At 43.0% G+C, this 18,009-nt stretch overlaps 1 long non-coding RNA gene across 2 annotated transcripts in view; it reads left to right on the top strand.

Annotated features, from left to right (window-relative positions):
* The first annotated feature begins 7,144 nt into the window (after positions 1-7,144).
* Positions 7,145-18,009, top strand: part of LOC110358621 (uncharacterized) — a 56,631-nt gene continuing 45,766 nt past the window's right edge. Inside the window, exons 1-2 of one of the 2 annotated variants that reach the window (XR_010467209.1) lie at positions 7,145-7,434; positions 10,022-10,143. This is a non-coding gene — a long non-coding RNA (uncharacterized LOC110358621). The remainder of the gene's footprint in view (positions 7,435-10,021; positions 10,144-18,009) is intronic. The other variant, XR_010467210.1, reaches the window with a different exon arrangement.

The following is an 18,009-nucleotide window of genomic DNA, read 5'->3' on the forward strand; positions in this document are numbered from 1 at the left end:
TGTTATAAAACAAAGGTTCTGTATCAAAGGCCCATAATGTGACACGGCACACGCTCCAGATGCACTGATTTGCAAAATAAATCAACTGTGTCAGGGTGGAATTTGGAGGAGAAATTACAACAAATTGCAATTATACTTGCAGTGGTACACTATTTAAATGTATTGTCAATTTGTTAAATGCAAGATATCAGGTGTGTCTGTTTCCAGGTTGCTTATGGGGAAAGAGAGGAGGAAAAATTCTTATCTGTCAGAAGGAGAAAAATCTTCTCCTTCACCCCCTATACAGTTTCTCCCAGCCTACAGATGCTATCGTAGCAGGCTTTATAAAAAATTTAAATGGTGTCTTAGGAAGGCAGACATAACTAGCAGGAGCAAATGGTTGGAGCCTGTCCCTGGCAGAACAAATGAAGAGATGTGTTTAATAACAGAAAGCATTCAAAACCTTTCTGATTTTGTTATCTTGTTTAGACTGATATTAAACCATATCACCAAGGAATACAGTAGTGGGAGAGATTTGTTTTGCTCTGTTTTCCTCCTCCACAAGGAGACAATTTTCTTTCCTTTTTCTATGTTCCCTTCCTAACTCTCTCCTCCCTGAATGATGCCAGAGTAGTGGCAGTGACCCACTCTAGTGACAGAACGAGGCACCATGTCAAGATGGTCAATGAGCCCCAAGCACAGGATTTCCCAGGGTCCTTCTCCACCACCACAGGTAGTTTGATAAAAAAGGGACAGTGGAACGGTGGCAGGAAAGATGAAGCAGGTGGAGATACAAGAGGTCTTGTCTGCATGGACTGGTGGCTCCTAAAGTTCCCCAGCACTCCCAAAGCCCAGATGAAATGGGCACGTCCCCACCACACCAGATGTGATGTCTTCTGCACGGCACGGCCACCATGGCAGGTACCCAGTTTGAATCCTCCCTGGCCTCATGACATTGGCCTCCTTTATTTGTCATAGTATTTTCCGTTTTCTTACTCTTTTCCCTTTCCTATCCACTCCTTAATTTATTTTCTCAGTTCTTTCTCCTTTTATCTGCTAGTGCCTGTGTATTTTCAGCCTCTAATTTCTGCCACATTTCCTGTTTGAACTTCTCCTGTTCCATCTCCTTTCCCATGTTAATGTCATCTGTTTACTTTACTCTTTGCAAACACTTTTCCTTTCATTTCCAGGGCTTGTTTTCCTTCAGTTTCTATCTCTCTGTGTGTATATGCACACATGCACACACACACACACACACATATATATATATACATAAATCTTCAAGCCTTAGCCTTTTGCGTTTCAAAACTAGCCTGTCCCTGGAGTCGGTTTGTTATTCTGGTCTCATTCACTTTATTGAGTTATTTTCTTTGCTGCTATCAGTCTCTAAATACAATCCAGTAAAGATACAGCAATGATTTTTGACAACCTGACCTTTCTGTGCTTTCTTACACTTGTTTAATTAGGTACCACATGCAGCTGTGACTTGATCTTTACAGTTTTTCAACCTCCCCACCCCCTACCTGAAGGGGGGGAATAAAAAAAAAGAGAGATATTGTCGAAAGAAGGTCATTTTTGACAGGTCTGCCAGTTATTTCAGGCGTCGTAAGGCCAGCCAGTTCTGCAGGAACGGCAGACCATGCTGTCTGTATTTTGCTTAACAAGTTAGAGAAAACTTTTGGCTGGGCGAGGCATGGAATTAGGTGATTTACTGATTTGATGAGGGCCTGCAGTGATTTAACCTTCAGGTATCCATTTTGAACACAAATCTGACAAACGAGAAAGGAAGATGGGTGAAGATCTGCCAGGTGTTTGCTTTTGTGAGCTGGGATCTCTGGAGTAGCCGAGGTGTTGGGGTGTGTAGATGGACAGGAGATGCCTCCAGATCCTTGGGTATGGGAAATGACCAATGGCATCATCAAGGGCTGATGGCAGGCAATCATTGCTTTTTGTTTCCCAGGTGAAATGCATTACTTTTGGTAGTATATGAGTTTCTTTGTAAAATCAAAGATGCTTTTTCAGTTCCTGGTGGGTCATACAGCTATTCGGACTTCGGGTAGGCAACACATCCTTCTTGTGAACCCCTCAGTTGTTTGAGTCCGCATCCTCATCAGCAGGTCTCAGCCATGAGAACCAAAAGCCAAAACGAATTGTCTGCCCAAGAACTAGTATCCTCATGGCTGTTTTGGCCAAATGTGCAGGCAAGGAGAGTGTATTGCTATTGTCCCACGTGAAATTACACATTCATACACATCTGAAATGCCTCTTTGTCTGGCAGAAAGATTGATGCTTGCACCCAGTGGCAATGTGATGTCTGCAGGCTGTGGTCACATCTGCCTGTGAACCTTTTTATAGCTTTATTGTTCAGAATGATCCTAGTTCAGCAGTGGTGGTTGGTAGGTTTTCCCAGTGTAATACACATGCTAACTCAATCTGCTTCAGTATCATTCAAAGCCCATGGAAGACAACTGGAGTCCTTCAGCTTTCCTATGTCCTCCAGTACAGATCCTTCTGTCCTGACAGGCAGATCTCCTGCTGACTTCCAGGTGCATGCATTACTTGTATTTTGGTATGGATATTATTTAAGCAAAAGGACATGACAAACTGCCTAGTAACGCTGATTAATGGGTGCCCCTGGGGAAGAGTGAGGCATGAGATGAAGTTAAATAACTCCAATGTGCATTACTCAACACTGCCACACCACCTGAAGTGTCTCATTGTGCCTAAAAAATGGATTCCCTTTTAAAAAGGAACATTTTTAATGTTTCACATTAATTTTCTCAGAAGCCCTTACGCTGTGAAAAATATTCCCTATGGAAAGCCCTCTCCCCACCTCCACCATCACTGCCTCCCACCAAGCCTTGCCCTACAGGTGTCCAATGTATCTTTGACAAGGTGAAATAGCTTGGTGCATGTGCTGATAACCCACTTGCCTACCTTGATTTATACTGCACGCTCATGTGATGTGGCTTTGAAAGCCAATGGAGTTCTCACGTGATGCAGAGCTGACTAGAAAACTTTCTCCCTGGGCAGACCACCCTACAAAATGGTCTTGAGCCCTTGAGATGCTTCCTCAACTGCCCCAACACACCACAGACGTTAATTAATGTCTGCACTTGCTCTGACCATGCAAAGTTCTCTTTGTTGCTAATGCCAGCATTTGTTTGTTAAGCCCGTCCTTATGGGCACATAGTCTGCCCTGAATTTGGTGTGATTATACATGTGTAAGTGGGAAACTCCCAGTGTCCTTGGGCTTCGTAGAAGTTCAGAGCAGAAGGACTTCATGTTGTCTTTTCCAATGACTTGCAAGGCTGGTTGCAATGTGATTACTCAAACGTTTTCAGATATACATGTGCTTTTCCCAGACCTATCAGAGAATCTAAGTCTATGTGCTAGAAAAAAATCTTCCTGATGCTTACTTAAATAAATCATGGAGTAAAAGTAGGTCACAGTTCTTTTTATTCTGATTGTATTTTTATTAAAATATATAGTTACCGAAGATCAGAGATTTAATACAAGGATTTAAAACGGCATTCTCTGATTGTATTCACAACAGATAGCAGATACTATCACACAATTCATCCTTCCAACAAAAAGATACATGGACAGATCAGAACCACTTTGTCACTTATCACATGCTGGCCCTCAACAGACCACATAAATAAATACAGGAAACAACATTATCCAGAAGAAAAAGGTCTTATTTGAAATTTATTCATCTAAAATACTAGTATGCATTATATAATAAAGAGTGATAATGTATCCACTGAAAAAAATGAAGGGGTTGAGTTATAGGGACACTGGCAGCATTCTCTTGGTATAGGAGGAAGCTCTAGGAACTGAAGGGTTTGATACCTGAGGCTGAATTTTGCAAAGGCTGACATTTGCTTCCTTGAGTTACAGAAATATCTGTGTGTCAAATCAGCCCAGGGACCCATGGTCTTTTAGACCACTGGAAATCAGCATTTATTCCGCCAAAACCTGTGGTTTAACTTGATGCTAGAGAAAAATGGTGGCCCGTTTGTTTTCAGTGATTCACTTTTTAACCTCTATCAGTTTATTAGGAAAAAAAAAAAGTATTTAAATACCTGTTGTTCAGCTGCAGAGAACCCAGGGCAGGTGTGGATTCTGTACCACCAAACAGAGCCTTCAAGGGGGAAATTGTCCTTCTCAGGTGATGCCCCTGGGCAGACCGTGAACTGCTGTGAAAAACCAAGTCCCCAGTCTCCTCCTAAAGCTAATATCTGGCGTGATGAATGTCAAGACAGAGCAAATTTTGACAGTTCTGTGATAAGAAACTGGAATCTGCAGTGCAAGTTGTGGTGCAGGTGTGAGGCAGGCGGTGGGGCTGGCTCACGTGGCAGCCACCACTGCTCTCAGGGTTTTACAGTGATTTCTCAGCAGCCTTAGATGTCCTTGGGATGGAGAACATGATGGTTGTGTTCCATCCTGGGTAGTACACTGCTCCCTTGGGATCATGGAAACATATTGATTGATAGAGTCCTCATGATCCTCTATTTTATTCTGAGGTAGGGAGACTTCTGAAAAGACTGTGCTTAGGGTCTAGTCATCTACTTCACTTGGTCAGCCTGAAGTCAGCGTTGTTGCATCATTGAAATTTCACTAGTTAGTGAAAGGATCCACCTTGGCCAATGAGGGTACGCTGGTGGGATCACAGAATCATAGAATAATTTCAGTTGGAAGAGACCATCAGGATCATTGAGTCCAACCATAACCTAACCTAATTCTAGCACTAAACCATGTCCCTAAGAACCTCGTCTAAGAGCTTTTTAAACCCCTCCAGGGATGGTGACTCCACCACTGCCCTGACAACCCTTTCTGTGAAGAAATTTTCCTAATATCCAATCTAAACTGATTTGACTGTTGTTCATCTTGGAGACAGGGAAAAAAAACCAACACTGAACCTTGCTTTATATATACAAGTGCTGTGGATCCATAGCTCAGCACAAACTTGTTAAAATCTAATGTAAGAATAGGAACTGGAGGGGAGCTATTTTCAGGGCCCCACAAGAAACACCGCGGCCCTTAAGAAGTCTGGCAGTTGGGTTTTAAACTTTGCCAACTGAAGGTTTTAAATGAAACATTGATCAGAGCACAGAGGCAGACATTACTCATAATTGGCCTGAGGAGAGGGCCTCAAATCTGGTCCTCTGTACATCCTTCTCCAAGTCCAGGCTCAGACAAATGCTTCGAACCTGAACACTGTCTTTGTGAAGTTTTGAGACATAGATGAGGTGTGTGCAGGGTCTGTGAAGGTCTGATTTAGTAACAGAGCAGTAAAAAGTGCTGTCTTGTCTGTCCAGGCAGGTCTTCAAGGTCTGCAGACACTGAAACCACATATCTAAAAATGATTGAGTTACTCAAGTAATTATTAAATTGGATACCACTCAAATCTGTTCAGCTCTTTATTATACACAATGATTCACCATTTATAGGGCTATAAATTCATATGGAGGAGGTGTAGCACATCCAGGCGGAGGCCATAGAGCTGAGGTTTGGACGTGAAGCCCAAGTCTGGCTCCTCTCCAAGGGCCCGAGGCGTGAAGCTCCTCTGACCCGTTGATGGCAGCTGGTGATTTGTAACCTGTGGCGCAGCCACTCGGCACTTTGCCACCTGCCCTGGGCTGATAGGGGATGGAAGACGTGTACAGGGAAATAAAGACTTTGCCCACGTGCCAGAAGCCTCTCTGTTCTTTTTCATGTCGCCCTCTTCCCTGCTCTCTTAGCCATCTTCTCTTGAATGTTGGTCCACCAAGTTAGTTTTCCATATGACAATGTATTTTATTTTCTTAAAGTAGTTCTTTACCAAGGATTCATTTAGAGTAGTTGTTAGCTTGTTTGCCCTTCTGGGGCATGGTTTAAATTACCATGCTTTGATCACCTATTTCTCCTCCACACACACACAGACAAGAAAAATAAAAACAGTTCCATTGAAAATAGGGTCTATTTTGCAAGCAACCTAGTTTTTTGGGGAAAAAAATAGCGGGGAAAAATGCTTCATCACAAACTTTTTGGACATCCTCTTGTTTTCTCCAGCTCTTGTTCCCTTGGCAGCTGGTAGAAGCAGATTTTATAAAATTGTCGTGCAACACTCAGAAATGCCGATGGGGTTTGTTAGACTGATGAGTTTCACAGGGCAGACACTGTCCAGGGAAAAACATCTTGCTGCTGCAGTGATTTCAAACTTAAATCTTTGGCTCCACACATACCTTTGTTCTTACACAAGCCTAAATGAGAAGCTTGGCTTTTCTCAGGCCTGGATTAGTCAGGTATCAGTCAGCTGGTAACAACGAAGCGAAGTTCCATCATATCTGTTAAAGCATCTACTCAATTGCTCAGTAAAAAAATCTGATAATTTTTGTGCGGTATGACATGTTCTTTCTGGATTCAATTTCTGCTACCTGCACAAAGGATTCCCTTTTTTTTAAAGAGATCTGCCTGTCAGAAGGAAAAGAAAAAGCACATTTTCTGTGCTGCTTGCCATCTCTGAGAAAGTGGAAGAAAAACTCACCCAAATCCTATGAATTACTTTATCCTTCTAAATGCAAAAGTCTTTGTTTTTCCATCTGCCAGTGACAAGGACTTGGTTTTGTAAAACTGTTGAAAAAAAAATAATTGGAAGTTTTTTGCCAATCTGAACATGGAAAGCGTCAGTGAGTCTGCAAATTTGGATGAAATTCAGTTACATTTTGCACTGTGAACTTGAAAACCTCAGTTTGGCTGAGAAAATATGTTAGGAAGTAAAAAAGCAGATGCTGCTTTCCAGGTCTGTCATTCACTTTTAAAATGTATTGCTCAAAAATCACTAAAACACAGCTTTCTCAGGTGTTAAAACATCTGGGATTCGACATCTCTCTTAACCCAGATCACTGGCAATTCTGAATTGATTCACCAAGTTGCACAGAGCACAACGGGTAACTTGTCTGACTTTAATCCCATTAGCTGAACGTCCACATTTCACCAGCTCTAACTCCTAGATCTGAACTGTCAGAAAGCATCTCTTCTGTCTGCACAGAGAAAGTCGGTGTTTTGCAGGAACATGCCATAGAACAGACTGAATATCCAAACAAACTGTGTTTACACACTTGTCTGTGGCAGTGGAAGAGGGAACTGGGTGGGCAATTAAAGAATAATTGGCACTCAGCAGTTATTGTCTGTGCCAACTCTGCGTGGCAGTCAAACAAAAGCTGCGCCTAAGTTTGACCCCCAGGAATGTGTCTCTTAGACACACAGTGTTGTCTAACACTGGGGACAGGGCTATTTCAAAGTTCATTTTACTCTTGTTCTTCCAAGGTCCTTGACACCCACAGCAGAACTTCAGGGGCTTTGCAGCAAACACCACCCTTGGAAGAAGAAAGACCTTGGCCACCTCTTCCATCACCTCCTCAACATTCACCTTAAAATTTTCCCAGCACCATGTCAGCTTACTCTAAGGTAGGCAAGAATGTTGTGCAAAATAAGGGTTAGGCTTTAAAAACAAGTAATTTGCTGGTCACTGATCGTGTGTTAATTAGTATCGTTCTGTCCCTGCTTTAAGAAAAATGGTCCACAGATGGCTTCAGACTGAGAAAAAAATGCAGTTTTTGCTCTAGCAATCCTGTTTGTTTCCTGCCACCACCCCTCCAGCTACAGTCTAATTGAACAAAGTGGACTTAATTTGAATTAAACTGTCAAAAATCTTCCACTTAAATTGATTTATCAGCCTTCCTGGCTGAAATGGATTCATTTCTGCACAATATATACGAAGTGTGTGTTGATGGATTGCATTTCACGGAATGGAAGCATTTTTTATGTATCTTCATTAGATTCAGCTCAGGTATGCAAAGGAAAGCGGGGAGGAAAGCCGGGAGAAAGGAGGGAGAGGGAAGAATAAGTGTGCAAGAGCAGGAGGGGGGAAGCACGGGATGGAGAACTCAATCTTGAGAGTAACAAAAATCATCTTTCAGTGACTTTGTGTGTTCAGAGCCCATGTTCATGTTGCCCCCATGTATCCACAGGCATCCTTGGTGGCACTTCCAACAGATGTCAGGCAGAAATCTTATGCAAACTCAAGGTCCCCTTATCAGAGAGGGTCCCTTCTCCATACCCTACCAGCTCTCCTACCCAACCCTTCTCTCCTTCCCCATGATAACTAGAAAGCTCTTCACCATCTCAGCTCTGGATCTGTCTGTGATTCCACCCAAACACCCTGATACGGCTTTTTAGGGCTATAGTTGTGCCACGGGAAGAGTTTTTCCACCCAACAGAGTACTCTGGACCCAGTTACTTGGCATCTAAGCCACCTTAATTCAAGAATTAAAGAGAAGATTCTTGCTAAACTGAAAAGAGAGACTCTCCCATAAGCAGCTGAGGTCTCTGGTCTGAAGGACCTCCCATAGCGTCCATGACCAGTAAGATGGGGTGGGTTAGAAGATAATTATCCTTTCGTATGGCATGTCTCTGTTTGGAGAAACATATACTTCTACTCTTAGACAGCAAATGCCACTTGACAGGCCAGTAAGGGAGTATGCTGAGCTGGCTGAAGTGCAGCAGACCAGGAGGTGACAGTGGCTGTATGTCTGAGCCCTCCCCTGGACACGCAAATCAAAGTTCTCCAGTGAGATGCCTTTCAAAAGGAGGCTTATATGGAAGAGGCATTCGACACGGAAAAATAAAAGCTTCAGTCAGCTCCACTAAAAGCCTTTCAATTATAAAAAATTGTTATTGTCTTTATTTCTGCTCTTTTCCTGACCTAGAGTGTGTTTAATGCAGTAGGAACCATTTGACAAACTCAATTAATTTCCACTTAGAATAAGGTATTTAATCTGAAGAGTTTCAGATGAACTGGGGCAGGTGCAGTTTGACTCTCTGATTGATTGAATTAAACTTCTATTCATTTCTAGCCATGCCAGATCCAAAAACTTCACAACAGTTTCTGTCTTCTGTTCCTTCTGCCTGGCACGTTTTCTTTCCCTCCTTCTGGAAATAAGAATGGTGGATGGAATTCAAAAGGGGCAACTGTTTCTGATAACAGTTGAAGTAAATGTCACAGGTAGAGAGTACCAGAGTGAAGATGCTCAATGTGGAGAGCGCAAAGGAATTGCACTACTTAGGGACAAGAAAGGCAGTGACAGGAGACTGTTTCTTAAAAGTTATCTGAACCATCTTGTTGACTGGGGAAGCTGGAAGGGAGGGACTTTTCTGACAGATTTAGCCTATGGATTGCTGAGCATCTAGTCCTATTGCAGGTAACAAAATGCCTGAACATAGGATCTGTAGTTTCACCGACAATTCTTCTCCGTTAGCCTTATGCAAAGCTGATGGAAGTCAAAAAGAATGTTTCCCATGGTTTCAGTGGGCGTTGGAAAAGTCTTAAATCAGCTTAAGTCAACAATTTCTTGTTGTGAAACCTGCCTGTAGAAAATCCAAGAGCTCTGCTGCTACAGAGCGCAACAGTAAAAGTTGGTCCTGTACCCAGAACCTGCATATTTTCTGATGAAGGTTGCCACAAGGAGATGCCAAAAGTCTGCTCCCCTTACACTCCCTCCCTCGTGCTCTTTCACCAGCAAGAATTTGAATCAACCCTGAAGAGAGCTGTCAGTGAGGGATGATGTTCCTGTGATTATTGCCTGGGTGAGAGATTATGCCTTGTTTTTTTGCAAACTGCCTTATTTGCAGAGCAGAATGCATTGGGCTCATGTCCAATTGATACATTCCTCTTCAAAACAGCAGATCCAACTACAGAGTGTGATGCAAATTTAATTATTCCACATGTAGGAAACAGAAAAGGAATCTCATTGTTAAATTTGTTCTCCTACGTTGAAAGATAAAAAACAAAAAAAGATGCTGAAGTGGTCTGTGTGAGCTGAATACATTTCACTCCCCAGAGCCAAAGAGTAATGAACTCTGTTCCTGCTGCAGAAGCTTCACTGGATAGAATTCTTTTTCATTTTTTTTTCTTTCCCATATTCAGCATTACGATGAGCTGTTGAAACTTCTTCCTCAGATCCATTCATATGTGCAATTCCCACTCCATTTCCAGGAGGAGTTTTGGGACCACTTCACTTCCCTTTGAAAGTGGTTCCCAGGGATGAGAATCAAGCAAGTTGGACCTTTGATAATGGGAGATCTAGAGCAAAGCTGAGACAAATGGTTTTCCTTAAGGTATGTTCCACTTGACTTGGTTCAAGCTGGTTAAGGGACGATGGTGTAATCTGTAGACTCTTCTTTCTTGCTGTCCTTTACAATGGGCTGGGAGACCTCTCCCATAGTCCCATTTCTCTACTGGTGTCTACAGTTTCTGACCAGGAAAGGGATCTATCTGGAAGGTTTTGCACTCTTTCTCTCTCTGTCCACTAATTGCTGCACCTTTCTTCATGCCCTGCTTAGATAATTCTAGTTGCAATGGAGCACAGATGTACTACGAGCATTACAAATTAGAGGAGATGTGTGGTAGGGAACAACATCCTCTTTGGAACTGAGTTGCTTGTTCATCTTAAGTTCATGGGCTTATTCATGTAGACGTGACTCCAAGGTCTACTTTGAGGACAAGTTGATCATCCATCCATCCATCCATCCATCTCAATAGCATCTGGCTCCAGGAACTGGTGGTCCATAGAAAGGAGAACCCAGAAGGTTCCTAGAACCATGTGCTGCAATAACCTATGTGATTTAAGGGCAGCCCAAGCTCACACTTTGGTCTGCTTAAGAGCAGAGCAGTCTTGTGCAAGTCTGTGCTTCAGGTTTGTCCCCTTGAACTTGCAATTCAGGGACTGCAGCTTTTGTCTAGAGGACAATTCACCTTATCTTCTTGGGATGGTACTGGGAATCCATTCATAGGCTAAACATAACTGATGAGGTCTGTCCTAGCAGGCAGCAGAGCCACTCAAGCTCACCTGCATTAGACTGACGGCTGCCCCAGAGCCAGGGTCGCACTGTCCAGTGATGGATCAGCCATGCCAGACCCATTCATTACGGTTCATATCTTATGACAGCAGGAATAGATCCTGTACACTCTCATCCAGAGGAAAACTCCGTCTTTTATCTTCCAGTGCATCCCTCATCGCCATAAGCTAACAACTAACATCAACACTCTATACGGATGGGGAAAATGTCCCTGGAAGAAGTCTGTGTGACAGATAATGTACCACCCCGCAGAGCAAAGGCATTCCCGGGGCACTCATCTCCTGCTGCTCATTTGCAGGTGCCTGCAGGACCATCTTTTTCCATGAGCTGCCTATAATGTACTTCTGGAGGCATGTTCCTTTTCTGCACACAAACATATCAAGAAGATCTGCTTTGTCAGAGCAAATTTCCCTACCAGGAGCAGAACAAGGGGTGAATAGGACTCTAGACAAGTGCATGTGATGGTGTTTAGATCCATGCTGTGCATCGGCAGGGTCCCTATTAAAAAGGGTACCTTTCCTGAAATGATCAAGCAGGAGATGAGTGGCAGGTGTTTGGTTTTTAAACATGGATATTTTCTGTGATGTGGTTTGCAGCATAACCTCCAGATAAATGCACAGGTGAGGGGGTGAAGAGCTGCAACGCAAGGGCAGCCACAGGCAAGGATTTTTTAATTAGCTTTTACACTGGAAAAAGTGTTTGTGTGGCCACACTTTTAGCTCAGGGGAATCCTTAACCCAGCCTTGCACAGCCTCAGCCTGCTTACCACAAAAAGGAAAAGGACTTAAGTCAAACAGGAGAAATAAACATCAGGTCACAGCTAAAAGAATATCATTTTCCACCAAAGTCTTTCTATGTTTACCATATTAAATGATCAACACATTTGCACTGTATCAAACTGTGCAGATGTAGCATTAAAAGGTCAGCTGTTAACCTGCAGAAGCAGAGAGACTCCACATCTCTCTCTTAAAGATGATAGTCCGTTCTCAATGGGTCCCTGTGGTCCTCCTATAATAACATTAATGCTCCGAGTGGTCATATAGCGGCTCTCATTTGCAGTGCATGGAACCTCTTCATTAAGACTCAAAACTCCCACTGTGAAGATGGGAGTTGACTTTCTTATTGCACTTGAACAACTGGGGAAACTGAGACACAAGGAGATTAAATTATTTCAAGAAAAAAACAACGCACAAACACGAGTATCAAATTCCTTATTCTCAGCTTCTCACTCAGATCTTCAGGCAGGTTTTCACACAGTGGAGTTTGCGGGATTAAATGCTCAAAAAATCATGGAATTGGGAAATTCTCAAGAACGTGGATCTCTTCCAACTAAATTATTCATCAGTTCTAAAACAACTCAGTAATTCTAAAACAATTAAAATGAGAATGCCTTTCGATGCAGTGATACTTGAAGGAATACAAAAATCTGAGGCAATGCAAAAGCAAGGTGTTTCTCATGTTTCATATTCACATAATAAAGGCTGGCCTACCCTTGGGAGCAGCTTATAAAATAAGAGCTGTATTATTACTTAGCCCGTTTGGGACAGATAAGAACTAAGCTCCCCTGAACCTCTCTGCCAAGCCTGATCTTTAGAGCCTGTCAGGGCCATGCATTTGTTTACATTTTAGTTCAGAAAAGGATTTAAGTCCCTGTTTATCTTTAAGGCTCCTCATAGACGGATGAAATTTCAGGTATTCTGCACCAAAGAACGAACCCTTCAGTGACTCCAAGCCTTGACACGTCCCTGTAGCAGATGGGAGAGGTGAGAGCCCGGCCCCTCCTGCCCAGCTTGCTAATGGAGCAGCGGTGCCAGAATACAGATGTTGCCACGTTTACCTCTATTTCACAGAGAACGGCGGGAGTAGAAGGAGGTTTGAGATTTAGAGCATATCTATACTCAATGCAAATTACTTATTACTCTGGCTTCAAGCCTGCGCTTGGAGGTACAATACAGGTTAATTAAAGACACAGGAGATTATGGGGAAGATGCACAGATTGGATGAAGCAACAGTGGCATAGCAAATACTGAGGGAAGAAGTCCCAAGTCGATTCCTGGAGAGAAAATTGGTGCCACAAACCAGCTCTGCCTTTTGGTTTGTTTTTTTTTTTTTTTGGTGAGGAAAAGCACAGCATTGAAGCACCAAGCAGAGCTGGTGCAAAAAGGAAATGGTCACTGCTGATGTTGGTTGTCCCCACGACTTCAGCACCACGGTAGAACTGAGACAAATTTCTGTGTGAGCTTTCTCAAAAATCACATCTCCCTATTCAGCCGTGCACAGTTTGCTAATGAGTTTTAGGGAGTAAAGAGGCTCATTCTCCGCTAATGATGTAGCAGATTTTCCAGTCTTTTGACATATTGAAATCATGAAGGCATGGGTTGTTTTTCTGGAAGACAGGCTTCAGTCACATACCGTCTGTTTCTAGGGTCGGAACAGGGACAAATGCTGGAAATCCAGCAATGGATCAATATATAGTAAGGAAGGAGTCAGTCTAAATAACCCAATAACTTGTCCATGTCTCAAATATATTAGTGGTGTTTGTATGCCAGGACTGTTCCACCTCTTTTATCCACACGTTAGGGACACAGCAAAGAAATTGGTATGAAATTGTCATTCTTGCTGCTTCTACAGTCACTAAATCTTGCTTTGTTTTTCCTATTTTCTTTTCTTCATTTTTTTTTTAATAGCCATCCAGGCTTCTTTACTGAAGCCATAAAAAATACAAGTTATGAAAAGCAAGAAAAAAAGGCTATTTCTAGGCAGAGGAACGTGTCTCTGTATGTTTGTTGACTGAGTAGCACTAGAGGGGACCTGATCCTCAATATGTTTGTAGGATGCATCATACAATACAGACCTGGATTGAGCCCTCCAGGCACAACTGTAATATAAATATTAATTAACATTAATGGTCTGTGGCCTTGTCTGACAGCTGGAAGCCAGCACGACTGTGCCTGGCCGAGTAGTATTAATTTGTTGTTGGAGCCCTGAAAGCAGAGTCTGGTGATATGATGAGCACAGCAGCTTCACTCCTATGTGCCCACCCTGTACTGCTTCTGGGTCATTCACAGGGAGCAAAACCACCTATGGGATGAGCTGTGCGGCTGGTTTGAGGAGCCCTGGGGACACAGGTGGGACACAGGCTCATTGCTGAGCTCTGTACTGTCTGCGAGCTCCTCACGTTGCAAGCTCTAGGCATGTTGCCACGTATTTGACGTGCTGGGAACACCGTCTGCAAGTGGTGGGTCACACTTCCAAAAGCCTCTCTCATTCTCCTGGGCAGGTTTCGTCTCGCTGCACTTCATTCTTCTTGCAGCTGAGCACACCGCAATTGTCTTGGAGGCTCCAACTGGAGCATCTCATGTTCCTTCGTGCTCCCATACTGTGGCCTGAATTCTCAGCAAGAACAGCTCTCCTGCTTTCCCTCCCTCCTTCTCTCTGCAAGCACCTCTGATGAATTATTAATTGCAACTCATCCAATTAAAGGGCTCCTGCATGTTAATAATTCATGGCTGCTCGTCAGAGCTGTTGGCTGGCAGGCCAGGCAACACCAGGGCTGGGGTTTCGGTGAACTGAGAGGAGTGAAGTGCAATAAAGAAAGGAAGAAATCAATAGTGTAGCACAGGCTGTACACATCCAGGAGACTCTTTATTATATCTGAAAATTGCTTTCTGTGATTGCTACCATCATTACTTCTGTATTTATTTTTTAACGACTCGTCCATCATGAAGCCCGTATACATAACAAAAAAGGCCAATTGCACTAAACCAGTTAAAATCTTTTAAATACCTGGCAGTGGATGAAAGCAGTAATGAGTTCGTTTTGTCTCTACTCCCTCTTACAGTGAAACCTTCCTCACCCAGAAGCCAGTTTTATTGCTATCTCTGTAAGTTAAAACAGATCTACCACTTTTCCCTCTGGAAATGGACCCATCAATGCTGTTAATGGGAGTAACCTGCAGCTTAGCAGCTCTGACATGAGTATATAAAGACAGTTCCCAGGACTTAAGAATACCTACCGAGTATTCAGAAGAAGCATGAGTGTGGTGCTATTGCAGAACCAACAGTTTATCAGTCAAGGAAGGAAAGAAACTGGACTGGAAACCTCTCCCGAGGTTTGAGAAAAAGTTGGCAAGATAGTCTGGGATGAGGGCCATGGAAGCTGTGCACATTAGAGGGGATATAGTCTCCTACAGGGCAGATCTAAAATGTGAAGAAAGCAAAATTGTAGATTTTGGTATGTAAGCACAGTCATAGGGAGCAAATCCAGTTTGGTAAATGGCCAGCGTCCTTGTTGTACACGAAGAATGAAAGAAGACGAAGCCAGATAAAGTCAACGTAGAAATAAGATCCACTATTTTTGCCAGTGATGGCAACCCACAGAAAGAAAATACTCAACAGGGCTTTCAACAAAGGTATGTGTAGGTGGAAATCACACCAAGACTCGAAGCCTCATGAAAGGTGTGCCTCAAACACTGGGTCATGGTTTACTGCCAATAAATAACCTAGTAAAATGGTGTGGACTCTACTGAGCAGGAAGTCAGCTTAAATCAAATAGCTATGTCTGCAGAAGTCTTTTGTCTCTGGAATGGTCTCTCTTTAATAGGGGTCATACCCTCCTTTTATAAGCTTGGGTTCTGTGAAGAGGAGGTCAGACATGTACTGGAAGCTGGGGAACTCTTTTTGTAGCCTTGCACATTGGGGACACTTTACTTTAAACCACATTTGATGGAAACCGTAAAAAAGCCCATTGCTAATGTACAGTACAATTCGAGTACGTGTGGGTTGTGAGCTTATTTTGAACGAAATCATGAGTTTGTACAGCATCTGCTTCAATAAAACTTCAGACTGGGGCTTTCCACCACACCGCAAATGCATAATATTGATGCTCCTGTATGGGAATATGATGTGACTGAATCACAGATTTTAAAATATGTAAGAAATTGGAGAGAACAGTTATTCTCTTTTTAATGCAAGTGATTTTAGTACTGATTTGAGAACCCTGAGGAGAACATGGAGCTCGGTCTTCATGCCCCATTCAGTCTCTCAGCTGCAATTTCCAATTAGCGCTAATTTGATTGTGGTTTCTGTGGTGTGGATCATGACAACCTTTTATACCCAGCTGATCTGGCACTGCAATTTGGTGGATCTTTCCCAGTGGACAGTAGCTAATTTGAGACTCTGTCACCACCATATTACCCCAATTTAAATGTTTGCTCAGCCCCAGCTCCTGGTTAGACTGGTTCTGAAGATGTTTGGCTGGTTCTGAAGATGTTCAGGCTAGCATCTGGTCCCTCATCATTTCTGTTTTTGTACCCCAAAGCCACATCCTAATTCATGGCTTTGTATACTATATGTTCACTATGTGTGTCAGACACCAGTGAAATAATGCCACAAAACCTATAAATTGGCATAAAAGAAAGCAGGAGAGTTAGAGGCAAGGCCAAACCCCTTGGAACAGTAAGGGACTCTTAGTGGAGAGCTGTGACTTAGGGGTGATGTGGCACAGCTCCGGGTACTTGTAACATTGCTGTGCCTTTAAACAAGAAAAAATATCGACAAAAAATCTTAGCAGCAAACCAAATTTCTGGGTATTTTATTTTATTTTTGTTGAAATTCTCAAGAATTTATCATATCAGCTCTGGAGTTGAGCTCTTTGAAAAAACAGCTTTTAGCATGCCATAAAAAGGTGGAGAGATGGCCACAGGTGATGCCTGACTTCCAAACACCTTTCTGGAAGCTCCAGCCCAAATCCAGTTGTCTCTCAGCATTGCTTTGTACAGTACAATTTTCCACTTGATTCTCTCTCTGCTGCTTGCTTTATGTGTCTGTTAATACACAAGCCTGTTCTTTTTTATCTTGCTTGTATTTTTCCCTTCTTTTTTTCCCTTTCCCTGCTTAGTACTAAACTGCAGCACACACATTGTACTTTCAGCTGCCTGTGATCTGTCAGCGGGCCCAGGAGCTTAGCCTTAACAGTCTATGTAAATATTGTCTCAAAATTACAAATATTCAGAATGGCAGTAATATATGGGGCTTTTGTTAAAGCATCTTGTTTTATGGGCTTAACTACAGGCTGGGAAGCATGGAGATGTTGACGTGTTATTTGTACAAGAGACACACACTCACATGTACACAAAAGCCCAACATTGTACAAATAGCAGTTCAGGCCATAAATATCGTGGCAAAATTGCTCCCAGATCAAAATAACCCCCGAAAGAGACACAATGCAAATGAAGTCAGACTGCCTTATTTTCAGGGCACGCACCCTTTTTAAAATTATTTTTCCTCTGAAACTGGGTGGAAAAGAGAACTCCGGTGCCGAGAAGCCTATTCTGGATCAACACATTTAGAAACAAAATGTACCTTTGTATCTAAAAATCTGAGTGTCATGAATATTTAACGTGGGGAGGCAAGAATGATTTTGTCAGTGTGTAAAGCAGTCCCAGAGAGGCTCGAATTCTGCCTGGTTTCTATTAGCTTTCCTTCTCTGTAAACAGACTGAGTCATTTGCTGCGGGAGAGGTGTGTGAGCACAGGGAGGGAAAGACACACGGGTAAAAAGGAAAAAAACCACCACAGCCATGCAAATGGGAGGAAATGGATTTGCTGTGCAAAGTGCTGCCTCTGTCCTCATTTCTCATGATGTGTTGCTGGGTCTGAACAACCAAGTTTAGCTGCAGTTATCAGCTCAGCAGTGTCACAAATTTGAAAGGTCTCCTGCACTGCTAAAAAGAATTATGAAGGGTGCCTGGACACCTTGACTAACCTCCCATAGAGCAAAACAGGGATCCAGACCCGCCTTAAGGGGAAATCTTATATTGGTGAAATGTGAATGAAAAAAAGCTTTAATATCAGCTTGGTTGAAACCCAACCTGTTCCCTGTCGAAAGACATTGTGGTTATTGGGGTGTGATGGGTTCCCCATGGACTTTGTGAGCTATACACACACCATGAAGCCTCCAAGGTATGAACTTCAGGAGGGGCAGGAGCTGAGTGTCCTCTAGCACTGCAGGGACAGTGCTGGGGATCCCATGTGTGATCCTGGCACTGGGGAGCCTCTGGACTCAGGCAATCATATCAGTCAAAGGCAGTAAGCCTTTAAATTCAGCACATCTCCAAAGTTTGGCT

Source organism: Columba livia, chromosome 19 (genome assembly GCF_036013475.1).
Source record: "Columba livia isolate bColLiv1 breed racing homer chromosome 19, bColLiv1.pat.W.v2, whole genome shotgun sequence".
Classification (NCBI taxonomy): Eukaryota; Metazoa; Chordata; class Aves; order Columbiformes; family Columbidae; genus Columba; species Columba livia.